Source organism: Solanum tuberosum, unplaced genomic scaffold (assembly GCF_000226075.1).
Source record: "Solanum tuberosum cultivar DM 1-3 516 R44 unplaced genomic scaffold, SolTub_3.0 scf00432, whole genome shotgun sequence".
Classification (NCBI taxonomy): Eukaryota; Viridiplantae; Streptophyta; class Magnoliopsida; order Solanales; family Solanaceae; genus Solanum; species Solanum tuberosum.
In genome coordinates, this window is record NW_006239355.1 from 27,418 (window position 1) to 34,252 (window position 6,835).

Here is a 6,835-nt window from a genome sequence, read left to right on the forward strand (position 1 = left end):
GCTAGTCACATCTACTATTACATCTCAAGTTACTTCATCAATTAATCGATTTGTGGTCTCTTAAGTCTGATTTTTTATTCCTCCGTTTGTTTGAGGCGTTGAATCACTGTAAGTAAGGTATTAATCTGGTAATTGATTTCTATTTCTTTTATTTTTTTTCTATTTCGCATGTTATTTTTGCATTCATTAAATTAATTACTTTATGTGAATCTTTTTGTCAATTCTGAACATCGATATCTTGTAGGAGGAAGGGGTGTATACCTCTAATTTTTGAATTTTGAATACCCTCAAGTTTGAGGGATTTTTATTCATGTTCCCAAGTTTCTTTTTTAAAAAAAATTAGTGTATGAGATTTAATCAAATTTAAAAGGTGATGTCTTTTTGATGTGTATATAATTTTTGGTTCAGAATATAGTAATCGATAAAAGAAGAAAAATGTTGATTTTGTGATGAATCAACAATCTATATACCTAAGATTTTTTGTAGACTTTTGACTCTTTGTTGTAATTATAGATCCCACAAAGTTATCAATGTAGCTTTGGTGAATCATTGAATTTTTTATAATCTTTAGTTAGAGATATGAGATCTTTTGGGGGGAATATAATAACTAATAAGAAATTATTCATGGGTTGAAGATTCGAGAATAAAGAATAAATTGATTTAAAAAAGTGTTTTATCTATTCATATACTTATTTGGTGTGAATTTAAATTATATAAGCTAATGAATGGGAATATAATAAAGATTATAGTGTCTCTGTGTTCAATGTTCCTTTTTCATACGCTTGGTTAGTGCATATTTCTTTTTCATCCTGCTTAGTTTTTATTCTCTCATTTTCCTTTCAGTTTAATCTTTTTTGTGAGATTATTTTCTACTCTCAATTGCCTCCTCTCCAGGCCTCAGCTGAATTTGCATCTTGTGCGATCTATACCAATGATAATTACTTAGATCATACAATTTCACTATTTTAATAATTATTATTAAACTAGGGATAAGACACAAGTACCCCCTAGACTATGACTGAAATCTCAGATACACACTTAAACTTACTAGGGTCCTATTACCCTGCTGAACTAATTTAAAATCGAATAAATACACCACAAACACTGACATGACATAACTAGTGTGCACACTCTCTTGTAGGCAAATGATAAGTGCACAAATTGGATAAATGTCATTTTTTGATTGATGACTTTATAATTAGTTAGTACACATATTTATTGATATTAAAACTTATACATATTCATTTTTTTTTCTTTGTAAAATATTTATTTTAATTTCTTTCTTTTAAGCTTTTTTTTATTTAATTTATCATCTTTTCACATTTAATTATTTTTTAAAATATAATTTAAAAGTGTCTTTCAATTTTTACGTTTTATTTGATTTTCCAAACTAACATATTTTAAATACAAGATATTTGGAATTTAATTTGAAATCAAACCAAAATGAAAGATAAAGAAAATAAAATCAATTGAAAAACAAAAGAGAAAAACAATGAATGAAGGTAAGAAAAAAAAGTTTCGACACTAGGTAAAAAAAATGTGTATTAAATTAATTTAAATACAAGATAAAGAAACTAAGAAATTTAAAAAAAAAAAAGATAAAAAAAAATAAAAAATAATATTTACACACGTGACAGCGCAAGCGTGTACAAACACAGCCAAGTTGGATGGTTGAAGGTGCCACGTCAACACAAAAGGTGCACAAAAATATGAAAAAATGAGTTTGGGGGGGGGGGGGTAATAGGACTCTAGTTAAATTTAGGTCTGTCTCTGAGATTTCAGTCATAGTTTAGGAATGGTACTTATGTCTTATCCATTAAACTATTTTGTTCATTTAAGCTTATCTTATATCAATAATAATGACATTATATGCTGAAAGTTCTCTGTATATTTTGTAGGTGTCAATGGTAGTAAATGGTAATAGAAATAGAGTGATTTTGTAGATTCAAAATCACTAACTATAGTCCATACAATAAAATAATAACTAGTACCACTTTTCAACTACAACTGATTACTCCATCTATTTTGCAAGCTAGGTTTAACTCTTCTTCAATCTCTCCTGCTCTAATAAACCTCCACCAGAATAATTCTTCTCCACTTTATGCTTAAATTTGGAACCTAACATTACCATAATATTCACTCTTTATACTTTTTGGATATATGTTTGTTGGTCAAATTTAATCTAGCGGTCTATGAAGTTGGTGAAATTATGAAAATCAAGGCTAGTATCTCAAGAGAAACAAAACACATTGTGTATTTTTTTTCTCATTTGCTTGACTCTTGATTGAATGAGTTATAATATAAGTGTATTTGAATCTTAGTGTTTTCTATGTCACATCTCCTATACAATTCAATTGATACAAATCTTAAATTGGGATATAAATCAAAGATGAAGAATAACAATGACATGGGCGAGACAAAAAAAGGTTTGAATGATGTTGAAAATGAGAGCAAGTTTATTGATGACAAATTAGAAGATGGTGCAGTTGGAGATGAACGGGATCTGCATGATAAATTGTCAGAAAGAAGGAAATACGATAGGCCTGATTCTAATAAAGTTCAGGAACTTGTTGCCTATGTATCATTCCAATCTTTTGTATTTTTTTAAAAATTTGTTCATATTAATTTCATTTTTGATAATTTGTTTGTCCCTTTGGTAGCAGCGCTTTCAAAGATAATCCACATCCCGACGAAAATGCAATACTGAAACTTGGAAAGAAATTGTCCGTGGACAAAAATCAAGTCAAATTTTGGTTTCAGAATAGAAGAAACCAAGCGAAGGTGATGCATTATATTGCATTTTTTCAGGGTGTGGATTTTCTTTAAAACCACTGCTACCATAGGGACAAATCAATGATAAAAATTGAAACTAATACAACCAAATTTTAGAAAAATTCAAAATATTGAAGAGATACTTACGTTTCAAGCTCTTGAACTTGGTTAGCATTGTATTTTTTTCTTATTGATGATTTATCATGCAGAGAATCTAGTTCATATCCAATAGCACTACCTTTTAATTTGCCACTAATAAACTTGCTCTCATTTTAAACATTTATTCAAACTTTTCTCACCCATGTCTTTGTAATCCTTCATCTTCATCATGGATTGAGGGTTGTGGTTTGTGGTCAGTGATTGTGTCTCAGTAAAGTGAAGCACGGACGGACAACATGGTCCGTAGAGTTGATTCGACAGTTAATTCTCAGGGTTAATTGAGTATTTTCCTACTCTTTTAATTTTTATACTACATTATTTTTAGCCTATTTTGAGGAACTATAACCATTTCTAAGACTCATATGTTGAACAAAATAAAATTGAGCAAGTAGCTAAGAGACTCTGCTGGAAAAAAGTTTGTTGAGAAGGATGATATCGCAATATATATGGCAGAAGCCGTTCAATCATATGAAGTGTCTGAATTTCGAAAGACAAACAAAAATACCACCGATGTTTCCTGCCCAAGATCCTGTTATTGCCTGGTTCGTGCTCCTTTTGATTTATCGTCACATTTGGTATTATCCTATAATCCGAATTCTATTAGCATTGATTATTTCACGTTGATTTGATATTTGAAACTTTCCCTTGCCAGAAGTTGCAAATGAAAAAGAGGTGGCCGGTGGACAATTGGAGAAGTGGCCAAAAAGATTACACGCAATACCACCTAGGATAAGCAGGGGAACTGTAGATGGTGTCACGGAAGATGTTTTCCAGAAGGATTCAGAGCTATGGAAAAGAAGAGTTTCTTATTACAAGTCAGTGAATAACCAGCTTGGCCAGCCTGCGCGATACAGAAACATCTTAGATATGAATGCATTCCTAGGTGGCTTTGCTACAAATTTGGTCAATGATCCTGTTTGGGTGATGAATATAGTTCCCGTTGAGGCTAAGGTCAATACACTTGGTGCCATTTATGAACGAGAACTAATCGGGACATACCAGAGCTGGTAATTACTATGCTTCCTTCACACTTCCCCCCCCCTAACCCCAGTAAATAGCAGCATTATGATTTTAGGTCGACTATAGCTATGTGAAAAACTAGTACTATTGACAGAGTTAGATTTACATTTCAGCACATATACTCTGAATTCAGAACTCATATTGTCTAAATTCTGGATCTACCTACCCCTGTAGTTTTGCTTTTGTGATGAATATTAACTTTTTTCTATAGGTGTGAGGCTATGTCAACTTACCCAAGAACATATGATCTCATTCATGCTGATTCTGTATTTACCCTCTACGAAAATAGGTAAATTATGAGTATCCTTATAACTGAAATATGTGCTTTTGAGTATCCTTATAACTGCATTGCTGCAAAGCCAAGTGATTGAATCTCAGGGTCAGCCACAGACATGCTTGGCATCACTTGGGAACCTGAACGTCTGCTCCCCATTTGTATTACCAGAAACATCGAATATGACTCCTAGCACAGAGTGTTGTGCTGCCCTCCAATCACTGGATCATGAGTGCATCTGCAACACTGTTCGTGTTGCTACCCGCCTTCCCTCTAACTGCAACCTTTCTCCCGTCTCTTGTGCTCGTCATCACTAACTAGTCATTTTAGCATATTGAATTTGTTCCAAAGAAGTATTTGTTCCTTTTTTTTTCCAATTAGTGGAGTGTTAGTTTCAACAAATAATCATATGTTAGAAAAATTAGGATTTTTTGGTGGTGTGATTTTTCTGTTAGTATACTCAAAGTCCTGGCAACACAACGATGTTTTTGTTGATTTTTCTGCTATTTCTCTCAGGACTGAGAGGTACTTGATATGTGAGTTGAGAAATAACAGAAGGAAACCGCGAGATAGATGAAACATTATGTATTCTATTAAATTAAGATGAACTAAATCTAACTGTCTAGTAGTATATAGTAGAAAGAACAAAAAAGTGCTAAAACGAATAATAAACTAGTGTACTTGCGAGTAGATGAATAAGACTAGTGTGCAACCATATACACGTGATAAGCCTCCATCCTTAATGATGATAGACCAATTTATTCCAATCAAGAGCACCAAGCCTCTCTAACCTTCATAAATTACCAAATGCATTCTTTTTAAAGACTCATTTCCTCATTATAATACATATTATGTGAGGTAGAATGTTTTAAACTTCCAATAAGCTAGAATTGCCACAGATTCATACTTATTTCTAGTGAACCAAGAAAAAAAACAAGTAACTGAGTTCACACGGTGACAAAATATGGTTAGGTGGTCTGGCCCTTTTCCAGACTCGTGCATAGGGGGTGTTTAGTGCACTGGTTGCGATCCATACCATTTTATGTAAACATATTACTATTTGGGGAGTCAAACAAATTTTTTCTTTGACAACAATATTTTCAAACATCCTTTAAACATTTTGAATCATTAGCTATGTTAAATAGCCTATGCTCGATTTGAACTACTTTTCATAGAGTTTTCAAATATATAGATTTTATTTTATAATATTGAACATTGTTACATAAATTGGAAGAGGGATGTAGAAGTACTTACATTGAAGAAGAATTGCCAAAGAGAGGACACCTTTGGAGCTCTTTTGGAAAATCATCTTCTACATCAGTTTGTTAATTTTTTTTTGTGTTGTTTAAATGTTGACACCTTCTTTTGTTTCTTCTCCTCAACAAGTTGAGTCCAGTACATGAAAGTGTGGATTGATAGCAAAACTTTTTCTGTGGAGTCTTCAAATATTGTAGTTCTGGCTCATTATCTTGTGGTTGTTGGGGTTGGATCGATAGTAAACTTCCAAGTCATGTATCATTGATGATTCCCAATCGAAAGATTGAATTATATTCAATTCGGAATGAAAGAAACCGATTGAAGAAGATCTTGAAGGAAATGGGTGGCATTGAAATTCATAAACCAAACATTGGTTCCAACTCGAATAATATGATTGTTTTTTAACGTTCAAATTTGGAGGATAAAGTTTCAAACTTGGAGTTGGAGCACCGTATTGAAAGTTCTAATTTGAAGAACTTGGATGAAAGTGTATCAATTGATAAGCTTGCTTCTGATCTCTTGGGGGATTATTGTTGGTTTTGTAGCTGCCAAGTTGATGTAGTGTATTGTAGCTATGTTAGAACTTCTTTTCTTGAATCGTTTGAAATGTGGTGTAGTCGCTAGTAGTTTGGTGTAGCTCCGTTCTAGTAGTGTGGTGTAGTCATTAGTAGTTTGATGTAATGATAGCAATCTGCAGGTTACTTCTGATGTAATGTCATCTTGTGTTGCTTGTTGAAAGTTGTTAGCAATCTTGTTGATCTCTTGATTGTAATGGAAAAGTTAGCAATCTTGTTCATGTTACCAATATGCATTTTTACCATTTAACAATCTGCACATTTACATTATGCATTTTTACCATTTAACAATTTGCATTTTTAACATTTACAATCTGCATTTTTACCATTTAGAAATCTGCATTTTTACCATTTACAATCTGCATTTTAATCATTTAGCAAACTGCACTTTTACCATTTACAACCAGCACTTTTTCATTTTTTACATTATGCACTTTTACCATTTACAATCAACACTTTTCCATTTTTTACATTCTGCACTTTTTAGCACAATTTATAACAATCTGCAATGTTATAAAGCAACACACAAGACACCTCATTTACAATTCTGCACTTTCCAAACATCATTTACAATCTACTTTGCAACTCACAAGATCTTTCAAGCCTACCGTCAAGACATCTTCCCAGATAAAGCAACATACATAATGCAACTAGGAAAACAAAAACAACAACTACATAGATAAGTAGTAATGACATTGTCATATATTTTGAACCCAACAAAAACTTACGGTCACTTGTTCAAGACGGATTAACATCGAAAAAGTAAAATATTAAGTTT

General features: G+C 32.3%; 1 long non-coding RNA gene across 2 annotated transcripts; it reads left to right on the top strand.

The window, feature by feature from the left end:
* The first annotated feature begins 15 nt into the window (after nucleotides 1–15).
* On the top strand, nucleotides 16–4,406 carry LOC107058072 (uncharacterized). 2 transcript variants are annotated; one of them, XR_001471760.1, is made up of 4 exons: nucleotides 16–117; nucleotides 3,324–3,473; nucleotides 3,584–3,938; nucleotides 4,163–4,406. It is a non-coding gene; the product is annotated as an uncharacterized lncRNA (long non-coding RNA). The 2 variants fall into 2 exon arrangements; XR_001471759.1 differs by lacking the exon at nucleotides 16–117 and having other exon boundaries at nucleotides 2,798–3,473.
* The last annotated feature ends 2,429 nt before the right edge of the window (nucleotides 4,407–6,835 follow it).